This window comes from Alexandromys fortis, unplaced genomic scaffold (assembly GCF_014885135.2).
Source record: "Alexandromys fortis isolate MF-2015 unplaced genomic scaffold, M_Fortis_MF-2015_v1.1 scaffold_91, whole genome shotgun sequence".
Lineage (NCBI taxonomy): Eukaryota > Metazoa > Chordata > Mammalia > Rodentia > Cricetidae > Alexandromys > Alexandromys fortis.
The window spans coordinates 1,003,821-1,018,386 of record NW_026067968.1 but is presented as its reverse complement, the minus strand read 5'-3'; positions in this window follow the sequence as shown (position 1 = coordinate 1,018,386).

The window sequence follows — 14,566 nt, the reverse complement described above, 5'->3', positions numbered from 1 at the left end:
GCATACACTCCCAGGGTGTGCAGTTTCATCCCTAATGGACCGGTGAGGAAACTGAGGCTCAGAAATGTTCTGTGGTTTGCACAAGACCACAGATGTTCAAAACCACAGCAGTAAGTATCTCACCCTGCAAGCCTTCTGCATCCTCAAAGTGTGATTCTGTCCCTGCATCCTGTCTTTGTCATCTTAGTCACACAACCAAGCTGTCACCAAAAGCCATCCGACACAAGCTGAGTTTGTAAGGAGGATGGAGTGGCAGAGGGAGGCTACTGTTGGGGAGCTCATTTTCCTGACATCTAGATGGAAAGGAAACCAACAGTCTCCCGGTCTGAACTTGCCTTTGGCCCAATTCCATATCAAGTCACAGCAGACAGACAGCCACCTGCCCTGGGCCAAGCCCTCCGAGGGCCCCAGGGATCTGCTCTCCCTCACTTGGTCTAAGCACATGCCTTAGCTTGTTCTTACCCGAGAAGCAATCTCCCTGTGTTCGGTTGGATGGTCACCTGTCCCTTACTGCCACTCTGCCTAAGGAAGGCAGGGGTGGGGTGACACCCCGACAGTCGAGATGAAGCTAGTAGGCATTCATAGGCAGAATACTTTCCTTGGGATGGGACAACTGACACCTAATTGTCTTTGCCCTTAGCAAGCACCTGCAGCAGCATGGAGATTGGGGGTTGCAGTGGAAGGACCCAGGCTGTGGTTAGATCCTGGCTACATATTTTTCTTTATTAACCAACTTCCTAGAATACATCTAGACGGCTCCACACAGAGACCTAAGAAATGAAAGGGAAGAACAGGCTAAAACCAGTCAGGGAGGCAATGACAAAAGTGGTGGAAGGGCAGAACCCCAAATCGTGTAGCTTTCCTTCTGAGTTCTCATTGGTAAACACTGTATCAGTTACTATTGCTGCATAACAAATAACCCTGAAGCACAATGGCTTGAGGTCTGGGGAGATAGCTTAGTTGGTGAAGTACCTGCCCTGCAAGCATGAGAACCCACATAAAAAACATCAAGCATGCTAGGACATCTTGCAGTCCTCATGCTGGGGAGGCTAGCCAGCCAGAGTACCAGGTCCCAGTGAGAGAATGTGAGTCACAAAGCTAGGTGGATGGATGCTGAGAACTGACTCCGGGCTGACTTCTGACTTCCACACTAACCCACACACAGTGTGCTGCCTTCCAGCCACATCCTCACAGGCTGCTTCTTCCTCCATTGGTTTCCCTGGGGCTCTGTCTCCCGCAGACCCCAGTACTACTGGATTAGAGCCACCCTGTGCCAAAGTCTCCAAACCCAGCCAACCATTCTCAACTCAGCTCCTCCAGAAGTCAGGGGAAAGCTCTGGAAGCAGCCTGTGAAGCAAGTATCACAGATTTGGGTCCAGTACTTTCCATAGAGAAAGGAAAGGACAAGCGTTCAGACATTTGGCTGTGGACGGCCACCCACGCTGATTAACCTGCCCTTCTGCAGGGATTCTGGTGTCCTGGAGTTAACCACACATGAACCAGGGAAGAAAGCTGGGACACCATCCCACCATGGCTACCTGAATTCTCTTTAACATACCCCCAAACACACACACACACACACACAGCCACCTGATAAAACTCAGCCCAGTACTCTCCCCAGAAAGAAAGTTACGGTATTGGTATTACAAGCGGTTCCAGTTTGAACTCATCTTGTAACCACAGCCAAGGACCACTCTGCTTGAAGTCACTGTTGTGTGGGATGTGGGGGGTGGAAGGTTATTCCTTACCTGTTCTTCATTCCAGTTACATGGTTTTCATAAACATGTATCTTTTGGGACTCTTTAATATGAATGAACTTCTGACTTGAGTATACAGCACACATACCCAGGTGTACCCTTGACTTGGAAAAAATGAAGTTGAATTGACTCTTTTACCTGGGCCTGACCATAGGACTTGGGGCTTGGGGGATGGTCTCACCCCTCACCTAGTGAAGAGACTCCAGAGGCTTGAAAGGCAGGAAGGTCTGTGGATGCCCCAGCTTCTGCATATTTGGGTCTGAGAAGCAGGGCATTTGTGACTCTGGACCCAGTCCCAGCAATTCCATGCCCTGGCTTGACAGAGTGTACTGACCAAGGGCTCATGTGCTGGAAGCTTGATTCTCAGTGTCGAGTCACTAGGACGTGGAAGAACCTTTAAGGGCCAGAGCCCAGTAGGAGGTGACTGGGTGGGTCTTGGGGGGGCCACTGTACCAAGAAGGGATTAAGGTAGTGAGTTTTTTTAGGACCTGTGCTAGCTCTTACCAAAGTGAGTAGTAAAGATGTATGTCTGCACCACTATCCCAGCCCTACCTACTACTCCATCCCTTGCCAATTACTAACCCTGCCCACCTACCCACCCCTTGCCCACCATCCCACCCTTTGCCCACCACCCCAATCCTGCCCACCACACCCCACCCCTTGCCAATTACCCCAGCCCTGCCCACCATCCCTCCCCTTGCCCACCACCCCAGCCCTGCCCACCTTCCTGTCTCACCACATGATCTCTAACTTCTGGGGCCACCACGGTGACGCCATCCACAGTAGTTCCTTATAGAAGTCTCTCAATGGGACTGCCCACTGAATTTCCAAAACCATGAAACTAAATAAATCTCTTTTCTTTGTAAGTAAGTTATTCAGCCTCATGTACTCCATTGTAGTAATAGAAAAATGGATATACACTCAACTCTTAGCCCACTATGCCAAGAGGGCAGCTGCCAGGGGTAAAGTGGAAGGCAATCTAGGCACAAAGCCAGGGATGGGGGGGGGGTCATTTCCTGCCTTGGGGATTCCCAGTGAGCTTCATGACCTCTTTTCTACCAGCAAGTTCCACTCCTGCTGTCTTCTGCAGGACACTCACCATCCTTGGTGCCCTGTGCCTGGCATGGCTCTCTGCTACTTCCCCACAATGAGCATGTATTGGTCACCAGTGTGTGGGTCTGTGTGCTTCTGCCATGCTTACTCAGGGCTTAATGTCTCTTCCAAGCTTAGAGATTACTAGCCAGCATGATGGAGATGTCAGGACGGCAGGGGTCAGACAAACCACAACTCTAAGTTAAACAGCTCTGGCCTGCAGGTCAGGAACTGTGAGTTGAAACCAGGCACCACCCAGTGTAAGCATTCTCTATAAGCATCTCTGCTGCTTTAGAGGAAGGCGAGGAATGCTGAGGGGCCAGGATGGCCGGCTGTGGCAGAGACCGCCGGGCAGTGCTTAACTCTGCCATGCCTCCCTCACCCTGAGAAATTAAAGCAACAAGCTAAGAGGCACATGGCAAACAAACGTGGAACCAGACTCCAGAGGACAGGAGACACAGAGTTGAAATGTCTAAGGCCCGGTAATGGTTTAGTCAATAAGTGCTTGCCATGAAATCCTGAGGAAAGCCAGGGGTGTTTTAGCCGAGCATGTTTTAGCCCCAGTACATGGAGGCAGAAACAAGGAGATCCCTGGAGCTTGTGGGCTAGCCAGCTGAACCTAACTGATGAGTTCCCGGAGAGGAAGAGGCCCTGTCTGATAAGTGAATGCAAGTTCATCCTTTAGCCGACACTCACTCTCTCTGTCTGTCTGTCTAAGCCAGCAACAGATTACTATATAGAGTGTTCAAGAAATTCCCACAAGTGGGAAAGGAAAAGAGACCAGATCAAATAGATAAATGGGAAGAAAAGTACAGGTAACCTTCAGAGAATGAAAACAGAAGAACTAAGAACCACATAAAAGTACCCATGTGTTATTAACCAGAAAAAAAGCATCATGAAGTAATGACGTGGAAAAATAAGCAGAGTGTCCTGGTTGCCTCTGTCGTCAACCTGACACAACCTAGAACCACCTGAGACGACCTCAGTGAGGGATTCTCTACACTGGGTTAAACTCTAGCCGTATGTTCCTATGGGATTGTCTTAATTGATGTGTAAAGGCCCAGCCCCCTGTGGGAGGCACCATTCCCTAGGCAGGGGTCCTGAACTGTAACCGTGGAGAAGCCAAGCTGAGAACAAGCAAGTTAAGTCTGCATGCATTCATTTCTCTCTATTCTTGACTGCATGATCAGCTTTTGACATTGCTGCCTCAACTTCTCCACAATGATAGAATGTAACCTGAAATACATCCTTTCCTTTCTAAGCTGCTTTTGGTCAGGGTATCTGATCGTGCATGGGAGTGTTAAAGAAATTAAAACATAGGACCATGCTGACCTGTAGACACCTGCCATGAGCAAGCTCACAAGTGGGTTTATAGCCAAAAGAATTCTCACATTGGCCCAGAGGGAATGTGTGTGCAATATCAATGTAGCAGCATTATATTCTATAGACACCGCAGCTCACTGCTCTCCAAGCCCCACCTGTATTTTATAATTTACTAAGAAAGGAAAAGATACTTCCAATTAAGGGCCAAAAGCTTCACATCACTTTGAGTTTTTATCTTCATTAAAGGACTCTCTCATCCTGGGTTTAATCTTTAGATCTACTCTTGAGAAGATATAAAGGCAGACACTAGTACTAGACTCTACTCTGTCACCGCCACCTCAGAGTTGTGTCCTGGACACTTAGAGTGACAGAGAAGCAGAGTCTGGTGTCCCTTTTCAATGCATGATTTATTGTTCACACATCACACTCCAGGGAGAGGGAAACACAGAAAACGAGTTTAACAACTTAATCCGGCTCTACGTGCTGCCACTGATATCTGGAGGCAGGACCTCACTCATGGACTCTGGGTAGGGCTGGCACAAGCAGGTCTGACTGCCCAGTGCACAGGAAGCCACCATGTCCACCTCCAATGATGGGTGTAGGGGGAAGAAAGGATGCTGTCTCTGCAGCAGCTGCTCCTTGGGAAGGATGATGACAGCTACCTAGGCTTGGCCTCAGTTGTACTTAGCCAGGTCAGAGACAGGAGATCCTGACTGAGGATACAGTTACTGGGAGGGTCCCTTGTTGATAACATAGGGGCATTATGTGTTGAGGGATGTTGGAGACCAGTGTCTGCTAAGCCTCCTGGAGCCTGGGATTGTACGAACCTTCAGAGCCCTTCAAAGGTTTATCTCAGCCTCAAAGACTTTTTGGTCCCTGCTCCTCATAGATGCAGGCAGCCGACTCCCAGGGCTTTCCTGGTTACAACCAGGTGCTCACTTCTGATGTCAGCACAATCTAATGTAAGGACATTGAACAGAAATGCCTCCATCTTTGCTTTTGTTTTCAATTTTGTGTTCTAAGTGCTCACCTACAAGTTATCAATGCCAGCTTGTTCTACACAGCAGCAGTATTATAAACATGAATCATGAGGAATGTGGTAGAAAAACCTTGTAATCCCAGCTCCATAAATGAACAGAACCACACACGCATGTGCACGCGAGCGTGCACACACACACACACTCTCGAATCATTGGGCATCTCCTAGCATGCGCCACCACCATCCCCAATACTCTCCTAAGCTACAGTCGCCATTTGTGCAGCTCTAGCCCTGGAGAGATGAGGCAATGCTTTTGAGGGGTCAGAGAAGTAGCGTATCACAGCCCACACAGCAAGCATAAGAGGTTGAACAGATTCAGGTGTTACACCGTGGGCTCTCCAAGACATGGTATTCATAGGTGGAACTGGTGGGCATCTAGACACAAGGAAGAAGTAGACACAGAAACATGTCACAGAGCACCAGGCAGGAGATGCTAACCACACATTGACAAACTAAAGCAATGTGGCCCAGGAAACAGAAGCTTCCTGTGGGGAGGGAGGGTAAAGAGAGGAGTAACAAAATAAGCCAGCACTTAACCAAGATAACCACACTGGACGGTTTTTAAAACCCATGAGAGGTCATTTTTTCACCTAATGCAATCCTCCTGACTCCTTCCCAACATTGGGGAAACTGAGGCTCTGAAAGAGTGAGATGGGAAGCAAGCACATATCCACAAAGTAATTCATTAAAAATTATCAATTTAATAAGTAACTAAAAATAAAAATTTGAGGCCTCATCAGGAGCTGGGGAGAGGGGCTCAGTAGGTGAGGAAACTGGCTCCTCAAACATAAGATCCTGAGTTCAAGTCCCAGGCACTCCATGAAAGCTGGGCAAGGCTGTGTGTGTCTGCAACTCCAGCCCTGAGGGACAGAAACGTCAGGGTCTCTGGTCAGTCAGCCTAAGGGAAGTGGTGACAGAAGGTCAAGGGAATAAATAAGGCAGAGACAAAGGAAGACAACTGGCGCACATGTGCACAAACACATACACAAATACATAAGAAACAAATGAGCAAAATCAACAAACAAAAAGCAAACAAACAAAAGGAAAGTCTGATCCTCAGTACAGCCAACTCTGGAGAGAATGGCATTCTCTATTAAAAATACTCCCAGAATCGGTTTCAACAGAGAAGCACAATTTGCAAACTAGACAGGTGACAGGGACTAAGAGCCCGTTTCTAAGCCAGCTAGTCACAGGCTTCTCCTTCCATGCTGTGTACCTGTCTTCATGCATAAGGGAACCTGGCGCCCCACCACCCCCACCTGCCCAGAGGCGTCACCCAAGGAGGAAACTAGTTCTCAGAATTACATGCTGTGAACTATTGAGAGGAAAACCACAGTCACCCAGGGCATCCGAGAGGAGCCCTGGCATTTCTGGGCTGGGAATCGCAGACTGAGCTGCCTTGGTGAGGCCCTGGGCCCTTGCTCCCAAGGGCACCTGGGACAGCAGGAGCTGGCGAACAGTGTGACACTGTCACTCACCAGGAAAAGTCACTTCCCAAATACCACATGCTGCGGGGAAATGGAAAAAAGGTCAGAGTGGTGTAGGTGTGCGTGGTGTCGGCCACCTCGTACATAAGAATTGCCTAATTACCGAGAAGACACTGAAAAGCGCACAATATTCCTCTAAGTGGCTCACCCTCAAGGCTGGCGACAGCAAAGCAATCTCAGAGCAGGCTAAACTCATCAGAGCCCAGGTTGACCCCAGCTCTGCCCATGCTTACATATAAATCAGTCTTAAAAATCAGCAGGAACATGCCCTAAGTATCTAAATCTTTGTGTTCATTTCATACTTAACTGATGTGACTAATCATGGGTTTTCCCCTTGCCCTTGAATTTTCATGATGGAGGCTCAAGAAGTATAAATTCTACCCATTCGGTTCAGAGGCATGTATCACATAATATTTGGATAAACTACATTTTGTTGACTTCACACTATTTAGCCAAATTTTGAAACATGATGGAATGGTACTGTGTCCTCCATCCATAGTTAAAAGATTAAACCCATTTTGAAGCAATATAATTCTTTTCAAAATCACTTCGGAATTCCTTTATCCAGTTCTATTGTGTTCTAGGCATTGGGCATCAAGGATGAAGCTGGAAAACAAAGCTTTCAAGTGTTTCTATGGACTTGCTGAAAATGCAGATACCAAAAGGAGCTGCTTGCATAAGGAGACACCAGATTGGTGGGATCAGGTAAGGCTTCCCAGAGGAAACAATGTTGGACTCTAAAGAGAATAACAGAAACTGGGTGGGAATCACAGAAAGGCTTTGGGGTCATGGAGAGGCCCCTGCAACAACAGAGAGGCAGCTCTAGGGAAGGGCAGCTTGTTTGGGGTGCTGGGAGTGGCAAACCCTGTGCTTCTCACTGGGTGTTTGTGCGTGAGGGAGGAGCTCCTTCCGCCATCCTTTTCCAGAACCCTCAGGGTACAACTGTGAATGAGGTCAGTGTCCCCAACTGCTCTAGAAAATAGGCAACCGTGTGTTTGTGTAGAGGGGGGGATGCAGCCAAGGCGACAAGTTTCTAAACTTAAAATTCCTGGGGGAGTGGGGAGGCTCTTGGATAAAGAGGAAAATTCCCTCTAGAGGTCAGAGGTCACCACAGAGAAGACTGTGCTGGTACCCAGTTCAAGCAGCATCTTCACTGTGTCACAGTAGAGCTGCATCTCTGGGGCCCCAAACATGGGGAGCTCGGGCTCAAGCACAAACCTTGCAGTCCAGTACGGGATGTGGATGAATAACTCTAAACACAGCTGAATCTCACTTTCATATGGAGCCTCATGGCTTCAGTAGAAACATGTCCCTCAAAAGTCAGGTCATATTTGTGATTTAAAAATAAAAAACAACTATCTGTTGTTTATCTGAAATGCAGAGCTCACTTTGCTTCTAATGTTCATGCCCTTCAGGATTTTGAGGAGAACTCAGACACTGGGCCTTTGAGGAGATGATTAAGTCCCAAAGGCTCCACTCTTGGGGCGGGACGAAATGTCCTTATCAAACTGGTCTCAGAGCCCCGTCAGCACTTTGCTTTTGTGCCACATGAGGACACCATTATCCCTTCTGTCACTTGAAGAAGCAGTGGACATGGTTATGCAACACAGACTCTCCCAGCTTCCTGACCTCGTAGTGCCAGCTTCTAGAACTGTGAGAAATGAATTTCTATTATTTATAAATTACAAAGTCTGCGGTGTTTTGTTACAGAAACAGAAAGGGACTAAGGCAACATCCAGTATTTTATTCGACAACACTGATCAAAGTGTAAGAGAACTTTGAAGGTGACAGCATTGGCCAGTCTGCCTTCACATCTGGGAGATGTACATCCTTCTAAACCAGCTCACGGTGTCAAACCCAGTCCTTTCCATGTAGTAGTTAATGGAGACTCAGACACTATTAGATAGTTCATTAACTGTGTGGCATTGGGCAAGGCACTCAAGAGTACTGGGAAATCACAGCACTCTTGTTTGGGGTGTTAAGATTGAATGAGATCTTGCTATACTTGAAATGCTCCACAGAGGATAGAGGTGGCCATTTCAAAAACTGAAGAATTATTTGCATCCAGATTCTATACCCAGCTAAGCTTCTATATGCAAAGACAGGTAAAAATATTTTCAAACAATATATAAATATCTTGCTATGAACCTTTTAAAAGAGAAACTTTTGAGTACATGCTAGTAAAAAGCAGAAGGAGGGAGAGAGGGAGGGAGGGAGGGAAGGAGGGGGAGGGAGGGAGGGAGGGAGAGAGAGAGAGAGAGAGAGAGAGAGAGAGAGAGAGAGAGAGAGAGTCGTCCAAGGGAGGAGCATCAGCTGGAGAGCAGGGGAAGGAGCCCTAGGACTCCTGACATTAGACTGAACTAACATAAAGAACAGCCCTAGGAGGGAGGTCTCCAGCTAAGGGGGAGAGGGGATGCTGAAAGAGCCTGGTGTTATAATAGACACAGTGCAGACTATAGGCAATGACATGTGGCGAACTTAGAATAAAATTAGTAAGGCAACTTTTAGTTTCAGGAAGGAAAAGGGGGAATTTTATTTTAAAAATAGGAAACAGTATTACATTTCACCAAAGTAATGGTGGTACCTGGTAGGAACAAGGTAGCCACAGAGCAGCCATTCATCTAAAGATACAGCTGCACTGAGAAGTGGACATAGGGGAGCGAAGAGCTCACTGGCCACAAGAAAGGACTCAACATCTAAGCTTATGGAACAACACACATCATCAGTGTCATAAGATGCAAGATCAGCACAGGGACACATACATACACACACCTTAACACACAGAGACAAACACATACACACATACATTAGACACAGACACACACACACATATCTCGGTTTTCACTGTTTCATACTGAGGTACAATCTTACCAGGCCTGCCTCATGATCTTCCTGCCTCAGTCTCCAGAATGCTAGGACTGCAGGCATGAGGCTTCATTCTGAACCATATAATAGACATATATATTATTTATTTTATGCAACAATGATATATGGAAGTTGAATTTTTTTTAAATACAGCAATTAAGAAAATGAAATAGGTATATACTTATTTAAGTGAGTACAATACTTGTTACCTAAACTTAAACACAAGTGAAAGAAATCAAAGATACTGGAAACAAATGGACAGATATACTATGAAGTCAGTCATATATGAAAAATCCCAACTCCTCCTTAATGGGCCAGTTAATTTTTATGCTGTTCCTATCACAATCCCTAGGGCTTACTCTAAAACCTGAAAAGCAAAGGCTCTCAAGCAGCTATAAGAGGGTAGAGCAGAGGAATAAGGCATACTGCTTAGGAAACGGGAGCTGCACATGTGTGTGGGTGCAGGTGCACATGTGAAGATCAGGTCAACTGCAAGTGTTGTTCCTCAGAAGCTGCCCACCTTGCTGCTGTTTTCCTGAGAAAGGATCTCTCACCAGACCTGGGGCTTACCCACCAGGCTCCACTGGTTAGCCAGAAGCTCCATAGATCTACCCGGGATGGAACATATGTGTATGCTGCCATGCCTGGTCTTTTACAGTTACTGAAATCAAATGCAGGTCCTAAGGCTTGAACAGCAAATATTTTACTGACCGGCTACCACCTCAGCCCCCAGATAAGAGTGACTTTTAAGTGACAGGGGCAGAGGCAAGAACACAGAATTCAGCAGAAACAAAGAGAAATCCCAGAATAGACTCATTCAAGCCTAAACGATTTTGAGTCAGCGGCAGAAGTTTCTTGCAAACACTGCCCTGCAGCACCCCCCACCCACAAGCAGAGAGCTGAACCTCTGCTAGAAAGCCAGGGAAGTCTTCTCCAGGGAAATGACTGGGCTCACTGTCCCAGAGAGGACGAGAAAGGGAGGGGAGGCAGCACTTCAAATCTTCCCATCCCTGCCCAGGCACAAGGACATAATTTCCCCGACGTCCTGAGTCTGACTGCCAGCTCTTTCCCTCCTTCTCTAGGGGTAGCTGGCACACCTGCCAGGAACTGTGCGCCTCCCTTGGTGCAGCTCAGAAGTGGAGGGATGCTGGTCCCCAAGGCCAGCTTGTGAGATGCACTTTGGAGTGCCAGGTGCTCTCAGTTGTGGTCTGCTGAACGACTGGCCTTTGCCCCATCCTCAGTGTACCCCTCTCTTCTCACTGAGACCACATGCAGAAGCCATCTGCACTGCATGGAAACCTTCATGTCAGACTCAGCATCCTGGAGATCGCGGGTTGGATTAAATTCTTCTAAAAACCACCAGCCAGGCTGAAGAAAGTGACAGCTCCAAACACCGCCCCTCATAGAGACTCCAAATTCCAGTCACCTGACCTGGCTGACAGCTCATTCCAGCACAGCCACAGAGCACCTGAGAAAGCCATCCCAGTGAAAGACAACCAAGACAAATGGCATCCCTTGAAGAAACACATTTGGAACTGGAGAGATGGCTCTGTGGGTAAAGGCACTTGCCACCAAGGCCTGAGGACTCGAGTTCCATCCCTAGAGTCTACATATTAGAAGGAAAGAACTGACAGCTTCAAGTATGCATACACACACACACACACACCACTAAAAATATAATAAAAGAAAATATAAAAGAACTATGTGGAGAGGCAGGGGAGAGCGCTGAGCGGTTAAGAGCACTAACTGCTCTTCCAGAGGACCCAGGTTCAATTCCCAGCACCCACATGGCAGCTCACAACTGTCTCTAACTCCAGTTCCAGGGTCGACACCCATGGCCAACACTAATGCATAAAAAAATGGAATGAAGTGAAATGAAATAAACTACATGGAGACAGGAAGCACTTATGTACTACAATTAAAATCTTTGGGGATGTAAAAGCCTGCAGCTACAAACTAAGACCAGAATCATATTTTTAAAATTAAGTTAAAAAACAGAGAAGAACTCCTGGAAATTACAAACATAATAGATTTTTTTTTTCATTCCAAAGATTTGGAAGAGAACATTAAGAAAATCTCCTTGGCAGTACAGCAACTGAGAGGAGACAATGAATGTTCTGGAACTTCATGAGAGAACAGAGGAAATGGAAAGGAGAAACTGTCAAAAGATATTTCAACAAAAGTTTCAGGACACACCCAGGAAACAGCCCCGCACCAACTCACTCTATGAGAATGAAGACAATCAGGGAAAGACAGCCCGCCATACAGCAGGGAGGGAAATGGCACCCACAGAACAGAAGCCAGAGCAACTCTGAGTTTGCTAAACAGCAGTAATGGAGCCAGCAAAGTTCTTAAGAAAAATTAATTCCTATCTATAATCCGCTATGAGTCAAACTATCAGTCAAGAGGAAAGGCAGAACAAAGGCATTTGACATCAGCAAGACTTCAAAAGGGTTCACCTCCCACATATCCATTCCTCAGGCAACTGGTGACGAGTCACATGGGATGACAGGTAAACTGAGGAAGAGCACGCTGACTCAGGAATGTGACCCAACACTGCAGGCATGGGCAGGCTCCGGCTGAGACCAGCAGCCTGGGACATGGTGGCAACTGGAGCAGGTCACTGGGGGCTTGTGGATCTGCGCTCAAGCCTGAGTCCACTCTAGAAAGCCACTGCCCCAAGCTTTCTCTGGTGAAGGTGGGCGACTTAGCATGCGGACCACTGAGGTGCTCTGTGAGGCTCACGTTTCCATAGCATAGACACGGTTACATTTTATTTGGGTCAGGAATTCTCTTCCTTTCTTAGTGCAATAAGCAGCATTTTTCTCTATCCAGGTTCTTAGAGGTTTGGAATTCCCGCTGCTCACCTCGATCCCGATATTTCTGTCATGCACCACGTGCACACGTGTCACTGAGAGAAAAAGCTCCTAATGTCAGAGGAGAGCTGTGTAGCAGAGCCCATGGGGCCAGTCAACAGCTAGGGGGTCCTCCAGGACCCTGTCTTGTTTCACACAGGAGCCATCCCCACCTGACCTCTCAGAGCGGTGCGGTCTTTATTATGTAGCTGTGGCTATCCTGGAACTACTAATGCAGACCAGGTTAGCACTGAACTCAGATCTGCCTGCCTATGCCTCCTAAATGCTTGGACTAAATGCATGCATCACCATATCACCATGCCTGGAAAAAAAAAAAAAAAAAAAACCACACACCAAAAACCTTACATTCTTGTTTTCATCCAGGGTACTTTCAAAGTAAAAAGAGTTTGTAACCATGGCTCCATGGGGGCTCAAACCCAGATCTTCTGCATGTAAAGCAGCCGTATGGGATAACTTCTATACTCTGCAATCTTCACTGGCCTGACTTTCGAAGCTAGTTCTACTTTATTCAAGGCCGATTCATGTTCCACACACATTCTCACTGTGCTGGTTTTCACTACACTGATCTGGGTGAATGAAGTAGGCCCTTCTGTCTTTTCTCCCAGCGTCTGGTACAGTGCAGAAGTCAGCAGAGCCCTGCAGCACTGGCAGTCCCACAGACAGGAGCCTCAGCCCTCAGGCAAAGGCTGTGAAAGGGAACTGGGATGGAAATAGAGGACCCCAGCACACATGGGGGGGGGGGGAATGAAAATGCACACAGGGACTTCTCTAGAACCACCTCCATTGCGGCTGTCAGAAGTGGACTCAGTAGCAGGACAATAGCGCTAACTTTAGGAGTGAGTGCAGAGACGTAAGAACTCAGAGCAAACCTGTCTGCTTCAAAAGCAGTGTGGCACAACCCCAGAACCTTCTGTGTGGAGGAAAATGCTATCACTTCGAGCTGGGTTTTTAATTTGCCTATTTTTGAGGCAGAAAACATGACAGTGGCGAAATGGGGGCAGCTTAAGGGAGGACTGTAGACACTGAGCTGAGTCAAGGAGCAGGAAGCATCCTGGCTTCTCCCTGAATCTTCATTTCCAGGGTCGCAGTGATTAAGAAATGTAAACCCAACACACCCCAGTACGGTTAATTTCTCTTGACAGTTTGTAGCACAAATTGTGAAAATCTGTGAAACTGAGTGTCTCTGAGACGGGAGAACTAAAGCAAGGTTACACACTGAAGGAAGGACTCAACACAGAAACTAAAATCTGATAAAGCGAGGTGCCAGGGTGGGGCTGCTCAGCCAGCCTTCTGATTCTAACGGGGCAACAATGGCTGTCAATTAGGCAATGAGTGCTCTGTGCCTATGGGCTGGCTCCACTACAGTTTTCCTTTTTTTTTTTTTTCAGTGTCTGCCAGAATGTTTCACAAAGCGAACCCAGCAAGACTACACTCCTACCAGAAGGTGCCTCAGATGGTTTTGTTAATAATTTTGATCAGCTGAAAGGAAAAAAAAAATCATTTCAATTATTCACTTTTCAGAAACTGTCAATTTCAATTTGGAGGGTTCAGTGTGTCTTTCCTTCTCCCTCCATCATCACCAAACAATCCAAACCTGAAAAGCAGCCCCGGGCAGAAGAAAAGGGACCAGGCAGGGCATGCCCACACGCTAAACATCTTGCTGACCACCTTCTCCCCTGGGGAGGCGGAGTCCAGCGCACACAGAACTTTGTTGGAAGGGAGCACATTCCTTTAGGCTGCAACTGCTACTGTGAAGATACAAGCCTGAGCCACCATACACTGGCTTCAGTTTTAATAGCCTTTTAACCAACTTTGTTAATGGACTGAATGCAATTTAGATATGGAACTTGGCTAAAACACAGCTTCAATTGGCTATTAAAATTTAAGAGCCAACTAAGATAGCTAATTACAAAATAAAAAAAAAAAAGCCCCAGTGATGATGCTAAGCAGAATTAGGAACAGCAAATGACAGTCTGTCTAGTCTTATTCCCATAGGGAAAGAGACTCTTAACTGAGAAGTCAACCAGACACTGTGCAGCAAACCTAATTGCATTCCTGGTATTAAGGCATACAAATCTGGCAGCTTGCTGCTACCAGACAGGGAGGAAGGCCTGTGGAACTCAGTCT